The sequence below is a fragment of the Mytilus galloprovincialis genome, chromosome 9 (assembly GCF_965363235.1).
Source record: "Mytilus galloprovincialis chromosome 9, xbMytGall1.hap1.1, whole genome shotgun sequence".
Classification (NCBI taxonomy): Eukaryota; Metazoa; Mollusca; class Bivalvia; order Mytilida; family Mytilidae; genus Mytilus; species Mytilus galloprovincialis.
The window spans coordinates 93,354,009-93,372,441 of NC_134846.1; the positions used below are offsets into that span (position 1 = coordinate 93,354,009).

An 18,433-nucleotide genomic window follows, 5' to 3' on the forward strand; every position below is an offset into this window, starting at 1 on the left:
ATCCCAACTTGTATTTTGTTTTCTTTCAAAGGGATAAATTGGTACAGGGGAGCGAAACATAGCCTCTACCTATACATTTTTACATGCAGAGAAAGGTATTAGACGAACACAATATTCTCTTTGACAGTAAAAAATAATTCGAAAAGGAATAAGTAACCAAAAATTAAAGGACATTCACAAATTATCGCCAAATTAATTACCATTGAAACCATAATTGAAAAAGATATCTATTTGTGCTGTTAAAACCTGACTGACTGTGTGACCGGGCTGTGTGAATAAATGAATCAGATATTTATAAGTTATTATGAAATTTTGAAGTCTACGCTAAAGGTCTTAATATATCTTTGTTGTTCAGTAAGCACTTCCCCCTAATCCGCCTTAGGTTTTTCAAATCTATCCTCATTTTACAGTAAAATGAGAATAGAAATACCAGCAGGGATCAGAAGGACACTTGGATGTGATATTTCCATGGTCATATGTTGATTTATTCTGTTTATAATCACAGTTAGTAAATATATTTACCGGGGATGGGGGGAATGATTCATTGTTTACGTTGGCTGGTCTTCTGGTATGCAGCTAATTTCTGGAGTTTATTTGGGATCTATTTGTAAGGTTAACTTACGAATGAATACATCATGAACCATAATTTTAGCACTTTACATATTAATTTAAAGTGAAACCTCCCCACCCCCTTTATTAGTTTTTCAGATAAACGAAGTCGAAGGTGTCAAGACAGGTGCAATTTTATAAATACAATTGAGAATGGAAATGGGGAATGTGTCAACGAGACAACAACCCGACCATAGAAAAAAACAACAGCAGAAGGTCACCAACAGGTCTTCAATGTAGGGCGAGAAATTCCCGCACCTTCAGCTGGCCCCTAAACAAATATATAATAGTTCAGTGATAATGAACGCCATACTAAACTCCAAATGTACACGAAGAAACTAAAATTAAAATAATACAAGACTAACAAAGGCCAGAGGTTCCTGACTTGGGACAGGCGCAAAAATGCGGCGGGGTTAAACATGTTTATGAGATATCAACCCTAGCTCCCCCTATACCTCTAGCCAATGTAGAAAAGTAAACGCATAACAATACCAAGAAATATTATTTATTCAGTTCAATTTTAAGAGAAGTCCGAGTCTGATGTCGATGAGAGGGGGGATAGGAGGGGTCCTGATCCCGAAATCCCGGACTTAAAAAACGAATTCCCGAGGTCCCGAATTTAAATAAAATAAATCCCGATGTCCCGAAATCCGAAAAAAACGATTCCCGGATCCCGAAAGGGTCAATTCCGAAATCCCGAGCTTAAAAACACCCGATCCCGGTGTCCCGTTCAATTCAAGAAAAGTAGTCTAAATAAAAAAATATTAATTACAGTTCAAAAATCGTTCGTAATTGAGGGGGGGCAAGGGGTTTAACTGTTATGCTGTTATGGGGCAATTTAATTCTTTGTTATCTGTTATTTTGAAAATATATTTGCTGTTAGCTGTTATTGTCTTATTCGTTGTTAGCTGTTATTGGGCTTTTAGTTTTTTTGTTATCTGTTATTGTGATAATGTATTTGCTGTTAACTGTTATTGAAAATTGGAATATTAGCATTTTTTTTGACAGTCAATATTTGGTATAAATTGAAGATCATTGGCCATTGGGGTCTACCACTACTAATATGTTTGTCCCGTATTCAGAGAAGGATTCCATTAACATATACCCATCACAGAAGTGAGGTCCAGGACAATTCAAGTATATCTTATGATTATCCTTTGTAATAAATTCCATATTTTTTTATGAATGTGTATTTAGAATTTTTTGTATGAGAATAATGTTCCTTGTTTTCCGTACGAACATATTAAATAAAACAATTCTTAATATGACAAAAAACATATGGCCAGGAATATCTGACAAGGATCTCAATTAAGGACTAGGTCCTAACAACCACTTAACCTTTTATATAATATGGTACATAGACTTAGCTCTGTAATTCTTTTCAAAGCAGAACCAAATGCATTGTACAATGAAAGTTCCATGTACTTGGGTCTGAAGCTGCACATAACTCATTACAAACAAAGATTTGTTTCGTTTCAAGCCATTGTTTCCCTACTAAACTATGTATTCTACTTACTAGTACACTTGGTACAATCAAAAACCTCAGCTGATAAAAAATTGTTCAAATAAGGCCTTTGAAAATAGTGGAATAAATTGCTTTCGAGTGTCAAAATTCGTTCGAAGTACTTGATAAATTGCATGCTTATAATTGGTGCTGTTGATTTTTCTACCCTATATACCACTTTGCCTCATAGTTTTATTAAGAAAAATTCACACACCTCATTAAATGGTCATTTAGAAAAAGTCAGAATATCAAACTCTTTTAGGTCACTTTTTTTATTAGCAACAAAGGGAGCTCACGTCAATAGATATAAACAATTTCCCAAAGTTTAATGCAAATGGTTATAGAGTTTTTGAGTTAATGTCCGACATGTTGACAACAGACGGACAACAGTATACCATAATACGTTCCGTAAACGAGCGTATAAAAAATATTATAATATATTGAGTAGTAATTTAAACACATTCTAGATACATAAATTAATACTAAAAACATAGTCATAAAAAATGGAATGCATTACAAAGGATTATATCCGTAATAAGAAATACTGATTTGTCAAAGACCGAATTATTTTAATATTTCATTTACTGTTATCTGTTTTTGTCCATTTTAATTCCTTGTTATCTGTTATGAGCCAAATCAATTTGCTGTTTTGCTGTTATTGGGACCCCCCTTGCGCCCCCTCGTAATTGTGTCCGGTGATTTAGTATCATACCATCATAACAAGTGAGAAGAACCTAATCCGTGTCATGCCGTTATTCTCAACGATATATTTTTTTATCAGTTTGCAAATTTCCGAGGCCAGTCATTCTTATTTTGAAAAGGCAGTATTAATGATCATTAAAAACGACAGAACTAATAATATACTCAACATTGAAAATGCGTCAGCGGGAACCAGTAACGTAATCGGGATATTTAGTCCGGATTCGGTTTTCCTTTTTTTAGATGTTATGACGCAGACGACAAGGACGCTGGGTGCGATTGTTTATGAGAAATATTGACTTGGAGAGACGGACATTTGAATTAAAACAAATGGAATAAAATATGCAAACCAAGCAGAGGCGGATTATTTTCCGAGAAGAAGGTCGCTTTACAGCTTCAAAAATGGGGACGACTTGTCAAACAGTCAACGAAACAAGAGGCAGATTCAGATAACTTATTTTGGTAAATAATTAATAAATGGGTAGATCACTCAGATCGCTTAAACAAACACACTACATATATTAAGTATGTTGAATGCAATGTTGAAACGTTGCTAATCAGCGTTGCCATATATTTATATACAAACAAACAAACATTCATAGCAAGACCGTTGACAACGATGTCAAGTCCGTTCGTCCTTGGCTTATTGCATGACAATTTTGCCATGTGTTCGTTCGCCCTACTGTTTTTAAAAACGAAACAAATATATTTAAATGGCATAAAGGTTTTATAAACTGAATCAGATATTATATGAAAAATAGTAGGGATCTAGCAACCATTTTACTTCAAAGGTAATGACTATATAAGAGGGGGAGGACAGGGGTAAGGGAGACAGGGAGAAAGGGGGTAGGAGAAAGGAGAAAAAATAAAATATCTCTCCTTTTAAAAAATGATCTAATATTTCAAGACAAAATATCTCAAAAGGAGATGTTTTATTCTAATGGGAGAAAGGAGAAAGGGGGTAGGAGAAAGGAGAAGAGGGGTGGGAGAAGGAAGAAGGGTACCCCCCTGTCCTCCCCCTCATATAAAAAAAAAGGTTTTATTTATTTAAATTAATATATGAAAATAAAGGGTTGGGTAACAGAACCCCATCAGCATTAAGTAGCTTCCCATACTAATTAAATTAGCCTTTCCCCAGTAATCTACAGGCCAGGAGCTCAATTTTTGAAATTTTTTAGTTATAGATTCTGTTGGCCCGTAGTGTAGATATGATTTTAACAGGCCCGAGTGAGAGCAATTTTACTAGCCTGGGCTGCCACTCAGCGTGAAGACTGCTTCAGTGGCGGATCCAGAAATTTTCATAAGTGGGGGCCCGCTCCAGTCACGCTTCAGTGATTCCCTATATAAGCAACAAAATTTTTTCCCAAAAAGGGGGGCCTGCCCCCCCCCTAAATCCGCCTCTGTGCTTCCCCACTCCCCACCCCCAAGATTAATTGTCTTTGACTTTATTCAAGATAAAATGTATGAATTAGTTACAATGTACAATGACATAGTTGACTGAGTTGTAGCACTAGACATAGTTAATAGACACTAAAATTATAAAAGATTTACATAATACATGTTTACAGAAGGGGGCAGGACCTTTTTCGTGTTATTAAGCCCTGGATTTCAGGATCATGACTCATTCGACCCCCCTCATTACATGTTTACTAAAAATTATAATTTAAGAATATAAAATCATGAATATTGTCATGATATTTTGATAATACAATGTACATGTACGGTACCATATATGAATAGAATCTGATGTGTCAGCGCAGTAGTGGATCCAAGGGGAGGGTTCTTGGGGTTGGAACCCCCCTTTTTTTGGTCGATTAATGCAATTGAAATGAGACATATATTTGGACCCCCCCCCCTTTTTAAAATGGCTGGATCTGCCCTGCAGTGGTTGTCCTCTGTTTATGTAGTTATACCCCACGCAATATTGCGTATATAATGTTTTTGACCCGTCAGTCCTGTTTCTTGTCATAGCAACTCCTCTTGAACCAAACAACATAATTTCACGAAACCTTTTTAGATAATAAGGACATTATATGTAGATGTGCATATCAACAGGAAATCACGATTCATTTTTTTTTTTCAAGAAGTTGCGCCCCTTTGAACTTTTTTGCTTTAATGTACTACTGCAACAGTTTGTCATCGCAACTCCTCTGAAACCACACAACTGAATTCCATTAAACTTTGTAGATAATAAGGACATACAACGTAGATGGGCATACCGACATGAAATTACAATTTAATTTTTTTTCCAGGAGTTACGCCCCTTTGAACTAGTTTGCTGTAATATACTACTGTAACAGTTCATCATCGCAACTTCTCTGAAACCATACAACAGAATTTCATGAAACTTTTTAGATAATTATTAATAAGGACATACTCATAATGTAGATGTGCATATTGACAGGAAATTATGATTCAATTTTTTTTTCTCATTCTATTTTCTTTTCTTATTTAATTTCTCCAATGACAATGTGGGGACGTACATGTAGGGTATGTGGGCCCGCTCACTAAGGTTCTTAATTCATATATGTTTCTCAATTCTCGTTTTTATATAGATTAAACCATTGGTTTCCCTGTTTGCATGGTTTAACATTAGTAATTTTTGGGGCCCTTTATAACTTGCTGTTTGGTGTGAGCCAAGGCTACATGTTGAAGGATGTACCTTTACCTATAATGGTTTACTTTATTTTTCATAAATTGTAAATTGGATGGAGAGTTTTCTCATTGGCACTCATACCACATCTTCCTATATCTAAAGATTACATACCACATCTTATTTATATCTATATATATATGCTATGTAACTACTTGGACTATGGATATTGGATACCTGATTGATCATATGCAGTCTCGTTATATTGTTTCGTAATCCAACATAAGTTTGTCTCGACTAAATATTATGAAAGTGCTACTACATATATACATTGTACACAATGCTTATTACCACAAAGCACAGATTGAGGTTAAAATTTTGTGGAGTCAAAGAGATATGCCCCATTATTAGAAAAAATGGCTGAATCTAGTTTCTGTTCTCTATCTTAAGTATGTCTCATACAAATGTTTAAAACTTATGCTTATAATCACAAAATGAATCCTGCATCTGTATACATGTATGTTTACAAAATTGCAATGCCAAAAGCAATAACATTTTGAAGTTTAAACCTTTTTTAGAACTGTCAAATTGATATAAATCTAAAAAAAGATACCATGCTAATTTCAAAATTAGCAGATGCAGCATGCAATATGAATGCCAATGTCACACACACATGACATTGGCAACTATCCACCTGATGGTCAAGTAAATTTTGTAAAAATATTTGCAGATTATGCAAATTATTTGTACATGTATGCATGAAAATTAAGTATATTTTTTTAATTTTTCAGTGCCAATCACTATTCCAACAACTGAATATAAATGGGTAAGTATTAGATACTGTTTTGTAGCAAACAATTATAAGCTGTAGCTATCAATTTGTCATGTATGATGTACAATATAAAAAAGAAGATGTAGTATGAGACAACTGTCCACAAGAGACCAAAATGATACAGACGTAACAACTGTAGGTCAACGTACGGCCTTCAACAATGAGCAAAGCCTATACCCCATAGTCATCTATAAAACGCCCCGATGTTTATGTTCAAAAAGACAAGATCAACAAATAGGTCATAAGGTCAAATAGCTGGAATGAAAATTACCTTAAAATCATGCATCATATCAGCAATTTGGGGAAAACTAGCGATAGTTGGTCGTTAAACTATATACTGAAAAACTTGTTTAACTTCAAATTTGATCGCAAAGTCAACCAATACTATAGCTTAACAGCACAAAAATTGTCTTGCCAACTCCTTCCATGAGTTGTTAATCTTAAAAAGAATGGTCATGATGATACAGAAAAATTAAAAGAGACATTCAAAACTTACAAGAGGAAGTGAAACTTATTGTCTTACAAAACAAAAAAACAACCATAAGTCCACACACCACTATTTAGAAAACTAATTATAAAAGACTGAACAACAGTAAACCACCAAAAACAAGAGGCGACATGTTTAATAGCAGATTCACAATCACGTAAATATTATTGTTGATCCTGATTCCGCGCCATAGCCACACATATACATGTATATACTATTTAAAGACTGTAACAGTTAAACATAAACTTCATAATCATCTATTTAAGGGAGGGTAAAAAAATCTAAACTTTTTTTATATACTAATTTATATAAAACTATTATTATTTTTTCTTTCTTAGGTTTATCAAATATGTTCTTTGGTGTATGATCAGATCCTGTATATACAGTACTATAGTATAGATCTAACAAGCTTTTAAAAGAAAAGAAAATTATGTTTTAGGTAAAATTTATATAAATGATGCATACATTGTATATATATAGGATACATTGAGTTATTCAAAGACAATTTCCAAACATGTCTACAAAATTTATCATTTACTATATATATATTACTTTAATGATGTTTGCTTGTCATGTTTTGTGATTTTTGTCAGATTATCAGAATCCTCAGGTTTTATTCATTTATCGTCTTTAAAAAATTCCCCCAATTGACCCCCATTTTTCTTTCTATAAATCTTTTAGATGTAAAACTATATGCCATCTGTCATGTCTGGAAAAGTCTTATAAAATCTTTGTTATTTTTTTAATAGTTTTTATACAACCCCAAAAATTAAAAAAAATTTGGTCGTATATGGTATGATGTTGACGTCGTCCGAATACTTTTAGCTTTCGCACTCTAACTTTAGTAAAAGTGAATAGAAATCTATGAAATTTTAACACAAGGTTTATGACCACAAAAGGAAGGTTGGGATTGATTTTGGGAGTTTTGGTCCCAACATTTTAGGAATTACGGGCCAAAAAGGGCCAAAATAAGCATGTTCTTGGTTTTCGCACTATAACTTTAGTTTAAGTAAATAAAAATCAATGAAATTTTGACACAAGGTTTATGACCACAAAAGGAAGGTTAGGATTGATTTTGGGAGTTGAGGTCTGAACAGTTTAGGAATTAGCGGCCAAAAAGGGGCCCAAGTAAGCATTATTCTTGGTTTTCGCACCATAACTTTAGTATAAGTAAATAGAAATCTATGAAATTTAAACACAAGGTTTATGACCACTTAAGGAAGGTTGGGTCCCAACAGTTTAGGAATAAGGGCCCAAAGGGTCCAAAATTGAACTTTGTTTGATTTCATCAAAAATTGAACAATTGGGGTTCTTTGATATGCCGAATCTAACTGTGTATGTAGATTCTTAATTTTTGGTCCCTTTTTCAAATTGGTTTACATTAAGGTCCAAAGGGTCCAAAATTAAACTTAGTTTGATTTAACAAAAATTGAATTCTTGGGGTTCTTTGATATGCTGAATCTAAAAATGTACTTAGATTTTTTATTATTGGCCCAGTTTTCAAGTTGGTCCAAATCGGGGTCCAAAATTAAACTTGTTTGATTTCATCAAAAATTGAACAATTGGGGTTCTTTGATGTTGTCGAATCTAACTGTGTATGTAGATTCTTAATTTTTGGTCCCTTTTTCAAATTGGTCTACATTAAGGTCCAAAGTTAGTTTTGATTTAACAAAAATTGAATCCCTGGGGTTCTTTGATATGCTGAATCTAAAAATGTGCTTAGATTTTTGATTATTGACCCAGTTTTCAAGTTGTTCCAAATCGGGGTCCAAAATTAAACTTTGTTTGATTCATAAAAAATTGAATAATTGGGATTCTTTGATATGCCAAATCTAACTGTGTATGTAGATTTTTAATGCTTAGTCCCGTTTTCAAATTGGTCTACATTAAAGTCCAAAGGGTCCAAAATTAAACTAAGTTTGATTTTAACAAAAATTGAATTCTTGGGCTTTTTTGATATGCTGAATCTAAACATGTACTTAGATTTTTTGATTATGGGCCCAGTTTTCAAGTTGGTTCAAATCAGGATCCAAAATTATTACATTAAGTATTGTGCAATAGCAAGAAATTTTCAATTACTCAGTATTCAGCAATAGCAAGAAATCTTTAATTGCACAGTATTGTGCAATAGCAAGAAATTTTCAATTGCACAGTATTGCGCAATAGCAAGAAATCTTCAATTGCACAGTATTGTGCAATAGCAAATATTTTCAATTGCACAGTATTGCGCAATAGCAAGAAATATAGAAATTTTCAATTGATTATTGATTATTATCTTTCTCTGTCCAGAATAGTAGTTGAATCAACTTCTTAAATCATTGTTTTATACAATATACAATGTATATTCACTTTTACTACCAACTGATAAATTAAAACAATTTTTACCATTCAGCATTGTTCAGTGATAACAAGCACCTTTTATTACATTTTAATATTTTATGATGTATTTAAATGAGTAGTTATTGTTGCAAACTCCATTAGAAATTTGAATTGAGATCAGTTTTGAAAAAAGGGAAAGGGGGATGTGAAAAAAAAAATATGGGGGGGGGGGGGTAAATTTTTCTCATTTTTGATTTCATAAATAAAAAGAAAATTTCTTCAAACATTTTTTTGAGAGAATCAATATTCAACAGCATAGTGAATTGCTCAAAGGCAAAAAAATATTTTAAGTTCATTAGACCACATTCATTCTGTGTCCGAAACCTATGCTGTGTCAATTATTTAATCACAATCCAAATTTAGAGCTGAATCCAGCTTGAATGTTTTGTCAATACTTGCCCCAACCGTTCAGGGTTCAACCTCTGCGGTCGTATAAAGCTGCGCCCTGCAGAGCATCTGGTTTAGAACTTAAATTGACATTGATAAAGCTATAAAAAATCAAAGAGAGAACATTTTCCTGCCAAAATTTAAATGGCTAATATCTGGAAAACAAGCACATTGGCCTATATATTTTTTTTGTTTTTTAGTTCCTTTATTAATCACCTATCGATATGCATTCTATGTACTAGTATTAAGAAAAGCTTGATATTTTGAAACTGAGTAGGGAACTTCCATAAATTAAAATATATTTGGTGTGTCAGATGATTTGCATATCTGTCCGGCAGTATTAATCTGAATCTTGGTCTGTCTTCAGCCGTTAACTTTGTAGAGTGTCCTTTGTTTGATAAGTACATATACCAAGGTGAGCGAGACACAGGTTCTCTAGTTTTTATCAACTGTACAGTTTTTCCTTATCTATTGTCTTCGTGCTGGCTGCTATCATGTCTCATATTTATGGTTCATTTAATTTGTCAATATTAATTTTATGTGTGGTTTGGTTGGTTTCTCAAATACTGCATTAGCAATAGATCATCTGTATATAATATATGGTTTATACTATGTTTGTAGGATGAATATGTCTGTCTGTTAGGTTTTATCTGCCCCTCATCCTTTATCATGGTTCATAGGACAATGTTAATTTTTTTAATGTATACATTTGTACTATATACAATTGGGTCAAATATATGTATTGTATGGGATATTGTAAGGTGTACCTGTGTCATCTGACCTTGACTTCATTCTTTGTTCATTGGTTAGTGTTAGTTTTCATGGTAATGTCTTTTTCCCAGATACTATAATCAATCTATCGACTATATATGTAGCTAGGAATGATTGCATAGTGTAGGTGGTCAGTGGTGTCTGCAGTGTTCATTTGACCTAAACCTCATTTTTAGCTCACCTGGCCTTGGCCAAGTGAGCTTTTCTCATCACTTTGCATCCGTCGTTGATAACTTTTACAAAAATCTTAACCTCTGAAACTACTGGGCAAAATTAAAGCAAACTTGGCCACACTCATCATTGGGGTATCTAGTTTCAAAAATGTGTCTGGTGACCCAGCCAACCAACCAAGATGGCCACCATGGCTAAAAAATAGAACATAGGGGTAAAATGTAGATTTTGACTTATATCTCTGAAACCAAAGCATTTAGAGCATAATTCAAGATCTACCTGCCCTGAAATGTTCAGATGAGTAGAACAACCGGTTGTTGGGTTGCTGCCCCTGAATTGGTAATTTTAAGAAATTTTGCAGATTTTGGTTATTATCGTGAATATTATTATAGATCGAGATAAGCTGTAAACAGCAATAATGTACAGTAGAGTAAGACCTACACATAGTCAAGGAATAAAATGGTCAATTGACCCCTTAAGGAGTTATTGCCCTTCATAGTCATTTTTTTTTTAAATTTTCACAATATTTTTTTAACTACTGAGCCAAGTTCATTAATTTATAGATAGATATAATTGTAAGCAGCAATAATGTTCAGTATAGGTAGATCTACACACACATCACCATCACCAAAACACAATTTTGTCATGAATCCATCTGTGTCCTTCATTTATGATATGCACATAGACAAAGGTGAGCGACACAGTCTCTAGTTATGATACATACTGATAAGTCAATGTACAGTTTTCTAACTTGTATAAAAATTAGATTATATGTGGTACGATTGCCACTGAGACAACTCACCACAAGAGACTGTACAGCCTTTAAGAATGACCAATGGTCAGTTACTCAGATATGATATTAGCAATAGGCTAATTTGGTGTATTGCGTTACAGTAATTCACTGATACATGTATATCAGACTTTTTAGTTTTGAGATAAGTAAAGCAGACTTGTGTTTATAAAAAGGACATATCTCCATTCCTGACAAACATCTACATATATTCATGCTGGGATTTGAATAAAAATTATGTTTAAGTATACTTTGCTATTCCATTAAAAAAAAATGATTTCCCACGGTCCACCAAACTACATTTTCTTTTGTTTTTACATTACAGCTGCTGAAGAAATCTTTCGAAGGATGGATTGTTGATTATGAACAACAGGATTATATCATCATGACCTTGGAATCTTACAAGGAGAAGTTCAAGTAAATGAAGGAATTCATGTGCAAAAATTACAATATTGTAAACAGGAGAACAGTTTAAATAATACTAACAGTACTAGTTAAACAGTTTTGTGAGACCAAGAGCAAGGCAGAGTAAACTTGGAGTGTATATATGTCAACCACAAGTACATTTAAATACCACATAATGCTAATGAAATAAGAACTATGGTACACACATTTTGTATGATTGTGAATATCAGGTCCCAAAATAAATGCAGTTGTTAAATAAATAGAATTGAAATAACCAAATTTGTAGTGTTTATATGACCATCATATTTTGAGGTCTTTTTGCAAATTCTATCAAAGAACCAACCAACCAACAATCAATTCAAATCACAATTGTAGTGAAAAAAAATTCCATTGACCAACAGAAAAAGATGATGTCTAATCCTTAATACATGTACCTTTTCTTCTTCACATTGGCTTGAGTATAACCAATTCTTTTCAATATAAAAAAGGAGATATTGCGTATACATCAATTAAACCAGCATAAAGACCAAAAGACATCTTTAACATGTTTAAGGCAAATAGTCCATTCTAAATGGTAATTGATAATCTTTCTTATGAGGGTTTTTTCATGGATGTAGATCATTTGTATAGGCTGTCATAAAATATTGTGCTTCAATTCTAATTGTAAGATAGCGCACAGTAAATGTATGCCTTGCCAAAACAGTTATGGAAGGGAGGCAAAGGTTGAAAAGGACAGACAACACTATCATATTTAAATGTTGTCATTTTGATTTCCAACTAAATACTACAAGGATATACTCATTGATTTATATACATACATGAAGATATGTAAAAGAATCAAATTGTTAGTGTTTACGTAAGAAAAGACAAATATCTATGGTTTATCCATTTATACCAACCAGAAAAAAAACTCCAAAAAATCATATATATAATGTGTTTGGAAATTTTTTGGATGTTGTGGACAACAAAAAATGTTAAACAGATGATGCGTTACCCCATACAAAAAAAACTTTCATTAAACTGGTGTAGATGCAAAAAAAAAACCAAGAACATACATATTATGGGTGCTGTGGAAAAAAAACCCATGTAAAACAGGTTTTGAAGACTACAAAAACATGTATAAATAGTTGTTGCAGAGAAAGAAAAAACATACGTAAAACAGGTGTTGGAGGACAAAAAAACATATGTAAAACGGGTGTTGAGGACATAAAAAAACATACGTAAAACGGGTGTTGAGGACATAAAAAAACATACGTAAAACGCATGATTTGTTAGAAATTAACAGGCGTTTAACGTGCGTTTACACGTAAAACGGGCGTTATACGTACAATTTCAACGCACGTTTAACGTTCACACACGTATTACGTGCGTTTAACATACGTAATTCATACGTTTCAAACGGGCGTTTTACATGCGTGGTCCTCAATATGCGTTTTACGTACGTTTTATAACATACGTAAAACGCCTGTTTTACGCATGAAAAACGGGTATGCAATTTTTGCTGTGTATGTATCTTTAACATGTACCCCACTTCTGTTGTTTATTTTGTCTAGTTTATAACAGATTCTGTTTAATTAATGAGATTTAAATATCCGCTTGGTATCTTCCGACTCTTTTTCCCAAATTTTTACAAGGCTTATTATGTTACAATGGTAAACATTGCTGAGATGTCTTGCCTGATAATTATGGAATTTGTGTTAAAAGTCATTACGACAAAAGTTTATTACAAGTTTAATATAAATCTTTACTTTATCAATGAGCCATATAAAGAGATAAACAGATATGTTACTTACTGATCATGAATATGAAATTATATGAAACCTAAATAAAGATTAAGCAATACATTTTTTTCGCAATTTTCAAAAGAAATGAACTTTTGATACCAGGAATCAATTCAACATAATATAATTTTTTTTTCCATAATTTTTTTTAAACCCAAAAGATGTTTCTAAAACATGTTAACCCTCGGAGTGCCACATATGGAACAGGATCTGCTGTTTTATGCCCATATCCTCCTAACCTAATTCCAAATTGTGGGTTTTTTTTTTCTTCTGATGTTGTTTGTATCGTGAACCTGAACTCCAGTTCTTTTGTTTAATTTTGTTTAGTTAATAACAGATTCTGTTTAATGAAAGAGATTTGAATGTCCTCTTGGTATTTTCCGTCTCTTATTTCCCGAACTTTAAACAAGGCTTATTATGATGACAGTGATTTTTGTAAAAGTTTACGGACGACGGACGACAGATTTTGTTTAGTTAATAACAGATTCTGTTTAATGAAAGAGATTTGAATGTCCTCTTGGTATTTTCCGTCTCTTTTATCCCGAACTTAAACAAGGCTTATTATGATGACAATGATTTTTGTAAAAGTTTACGGACGACGGACGACAGATTTTGTTTAGTTAATAACAGATTCTGTTTAATGAAAGAGATTTGAATGTCCTCTTGGTATTTTCCGTCTCTTATTTCCCGAACTTTAAACAAGGCTTATTATGATGACAATGATTTTTGTAAAAGTTTACGGACGACGGACGACAGATTTTGTTTAGTTAATAACAGATTCTGTTTAATGAAAGAGATTTGAATGTCCTCTTGGTATTTTCCGTCTCTTTTATCCCGAACTTTAAACAAGGCTTATTATGGTGACAATGATTTTTGTAAAAGTTTACGGACGACGGACGACAGATTTTGTTTAGTTAATAACAGATTCTGTTTAATGAAAGATATTTGAATGTCCTCTTGGTATTTTCCGTCTCTTATTTCCCGAACTTTAAACAAGGCTTATTATGATGACAATGATTTTTGTAAAAGTTTACGGACGACGGACGACAGATTTTGTTTAGTTAATAACAGATTCTGTTTAATGAAAGAGATTTGAATGTCCTCTTGGTATTTTCCGTCTCTTATTTCCCGAACTTTAAACAAGGCTTATTATGGTGACAATGATTTTTGTAAAAGTTTACGGACGACGGACGACAGATTTTGTTTAGTTAATAACAGATTCTGTTTAATGAAAGAGATTTGAATGTCCTCTTGGTATTTTCCGTCTCTTTTATCCCGAACTTAAACAAGGCTTATTATGATGACAGTGATAAACATACTGAGATGTCTTGTCTAATAATTATGGAATTTGTGTTAAAAGTCATTACGACAAAAGTTTAATACAAGTATAATATAAATCTTTACTTTATAAATGAGCCAGAGATAAACGGACATGTTACTTATTATGAGTGAGAACTTCATATGAAACCTAAACAAAGATTATGCAATACAATTTTCTTCCATTTTCAAAAGATATGAATGTTTGATACCAGGAATGAATTTAACATAATGTAACTATTTTTTTTTATAAAAATTATAACCTTAAAAGACTTGCTAAAACATATTAACCCTTGCAACATGAGCTTGGTGGTTGTTTTTTTGCCATGGTGATGTGAATTTTTATTATGATTATGAGTTTCAAAGTCCCTCTTTTTTTACTGGTTCTATAAACCAAATACAGCTCATTAAGTGATTATCTAGCCTTGCCCTTTGTTTTTCATGATAATATATAAAGTGTATGACCTTGACCTTTCAGATACAAATTCCAAAATTATTTGCGATACATTTCCTTAAAACAAAAATATTATTAAAGGTTATCAATTTGCCATTGTTGTTAAATCGTTGAATGTCTTTTTTATTAGTATTGTTCTGATGGTTAAATACATAATTAAACATATATTGCTATCCAGTTTTGAAAGTTTATGGCCCGACATTTTATTTGACAAGGCAAAGCTTGGCTCAGACTGCTTGTGATGTTTTCAAATTTATCCGTAGTATTGTTATTAGTATTTTTCTTTCTTTGAAAACATGGTTTATATATTAGTTGAAATTCAGTATTAAAAACTATTGACACAGAGATATGTCTCTTGTTTTGTAACTTTGATGGTGAAATGAAATTGTTGAAATTAAAGACACCCTAGTAGATTTCGAGAAAGAGCAGGTTAATGCCGCTACAGGGCAGCACTTGCACCCGCAACGTTAAACGTGATTAATATAAGTTGCAATAACTTGTTTCCCAATCCACTATAAATAAATATGTTTAAACTAAATTAAACTATACTGGTAATATTTAAACATGTTAACCATGCAAATTATTCAAGGTTAATGAACCATGACTGAAGGTGCAGGGTCAACAGAAATGAGATTTGTCAATACTAATAAGTCTGCATACTTAATAATATAATATCATTTACCTTCCTCTAAGGAAGTAACCATTAAACTTCAAGGTGAGGCATTATTGGTTTTTTTTCAGTGCCAGATAATTGTTTTTTTAATTTTTTGATTTACTCCTTTTTGGAGACTAAAGGGTAAGGGATTTACTCTTTCTTGAAGACTAAAGGGTGAGGGATTTACTCTTTCTCAAAGACTAAAAGGTGAGGGATTTACTCCTTTTTGAAGACTAAGGGGTATGGGATATACTCTTTCTTGAAGACTAAAGGGTGAGGGATTTACTCCTTTTTGGAGACTAAAGGGTAAGGGATTTACTCTTTCTTGAAGACTAAAGGGTGAGGGATTTACTCTTTCTTGAAGACTAAAGGGTGAGGGATTTACTCCTTTTTGAAGACTTAAGGGTGAGGGATTTACTTTTTCTTGAAGACTAAAGGGTAAGGGATTTACTCCTTTTTGAAGACTTAAGGGTGAGGGATTTACTCTTTCTTGAAGACTAAAGGGTAAGGGATTTACTCCTTTTTGAAGACTAAAGGGAAAGGGATTTACTCTTTCTTGAAGACTAAAGGGTGAGGGATTTACTCCTTTTTGGAGACTAAAGGGTAAGGGATTTACTCTTTCTTGAAGACTAAAGGGTGAGGGATTTACTCTTGCTTGAAGACTAAAGGGCGAGGGATTTACTCCTTTTTGAAGACTAAAGGGTGAGGGATTTACTCTTTCTTGAAGACTAAAAGGGTAAGGGATTTACTCCTTTTTGAACACTAAAGGGTAAGGGATTTACTCTTTCTTGAAGACTAAAGGGTGAGGGATTTACTCCTTTTTGGAGACTAAAGGGTAAGGGATTTACTCTTTCTTGAAGACTAAAGGGTGAGGGATTTACTCTTTCTTGAAGACTAAAGGGTGAGGGATTCACTCCTTTTTGAAGACTAAAGGGTAAGGGATTAAGTCTTTCTTGAAGACTAAAGGGTGAGGGATTTACTACTTTTTAAACACTAAAGGGTAAGAGATTTACTCCTTTTTGAAGACTAAAGGGTGAGGGATTTACTCCTTTTTGAAGACTAAAGGGTAGGGGATTTACTCCTTTTTTGGAGACTAAAGGGTAAGGGATTTACTCCTTTTTGAAAACTTAAGGGTGAGGGATTTACTTTTTCTTGAAGACTAAAGGGTAAGGGATTTACTCCTTTTTGAAGACTTAAGCGTGAGGGATTTACTCTTTCTTGAAGACTAAAGGGTAAGGGATTTACTCCTTTTTGAAGACTAAAGGGAAAGGGATTTACTCTTTCTTGAAGACTAAAGGGTGAGGGATTTACTCCTTTTTGGAGACTAAAGGGTAAGGGATTTACTCTTTCTTGAAGACTAAAGGGTAAGGGATTTACTCTTTCTTGAAGACTAAAGGGTGAGGGATTTAATTTTTCTTGAAGACTAAAGGGTGAGGGATTTACTCCTTTTTGAAGACTAAAGGGTAAGGGATTTATTCCTTCTTGAAGACTTAAGGGTGAGGGATTTACTCCTTTTTGAAGACTAAAGGGTATGGGATATACTCTTTCTTGAAGACTAAAGGGTGAGGGATTTACTCCTTTTTGGAGACTAAAGGGTAAGGGATTTACTCTTTCTTGAAGACTAAAGGGTGAGGGATTTACTCTTTCTTGAAGACTAAAGGGTGAGGGATTTACTCCTTTTTGAAGACTTAAGGGTGAGGGATTTACTTTTTCTTGAAGACTAAAGGGTAAGGGATTTACTCCTTTTTGAAGACTTAAGGGTGAGGGATTTACTCTTTCTTGAAGACTAAAGGGTAAGGGATTTACTCCTTTTTGAAGACTAAAGGGAAAGGGATTTACTCTTTCTTGAAGACTAAAGGGTGAGGGATTTACTCCTTTTTGGAGACTAAAGGGTAAGGGATTTACTCTTTCTTGAAGACTAAAGGGTGAGGGATTTACTCTTTCTTGAAGACTAAAGGGTGAGGGATTTACTCCTTTTTGAAGACTAAAGGGTGAGGGATTTACTCTTTCTTGAAGACTAAAAGGGTAAGGGATTTACTCCTTTTTGAAGACTAAAGGGTAAGGGATTTACTCTTTCTTGAAGACTAAAGGGTGAGGGATTTACTCCTTTTTGGAGACTAAAGGGTAAGGGATTTACTCTTTCTTGAAGACTAAAGGGTGAGGGATTTACTCTTTCTTGAAGACTAAAGGGTGAGGGATTTACTCCTTTTTTAAGACTAAAGGGTAAGGGATTAATTCTTTCTTGAAGACTAAAGGGTGAGGGATTTACTACTTTTTAAACACTAAAGGGTAAGGGATTTACTCCTTTTTGAAGACTAAAGGGTGAGGGATTTACTCCTTTTTGAAGACTAAAGGGTAGGGGATTTACTCCTTTTTTGGAGACTAAAGGGTAAGGGATTTACTCTTTCTTGAAGACTAAAGGGTGAGGGAATTACTCCTTTTTGAAGACTATAGGGTAAGGGATTTACTCTTTCTTGAAGACTAAAGGGTGAGGGATTTAATTTTTCTTGAAGACTAAAGGGTGAGGGATTTACTCCTTTTTGAAGACTAAAGGGTAAGGGATTAATTCCTTCTTGAAGACTAAAGGGTGAGGGATTTA

General features: G+C 33.4%; 1 protein-coding gene and 1 long non-coding RNA gene across 2 annotated transcripts in view; one reads left to right on the plus strand and one right to left on the minus strand.

Moving 5' to 3' along the window:
• LOC143046884 (uncharacterized) overlaps positions 1-18,433 on the minus strand; it is a 51,059-nt gene that overhangs the window by 3,504 nt on the left and 29,122 nt on the right. The gene's annotated exons all lie outside the window — the stretch shown is intronic.
• LOC143046386 (uncharacterized) lies at positions 2,870-11,906 on the plus strand. Its single transcript, XR_012969152.1, has 4 exons — positions 2,870-3,274; positions 6,197-6,231; positions 7,063-7,163; positions 11,548-11,906. It is a non-coding gene; the product is annotated as an uncharacterized LOC143046386 (long non-coding RNA).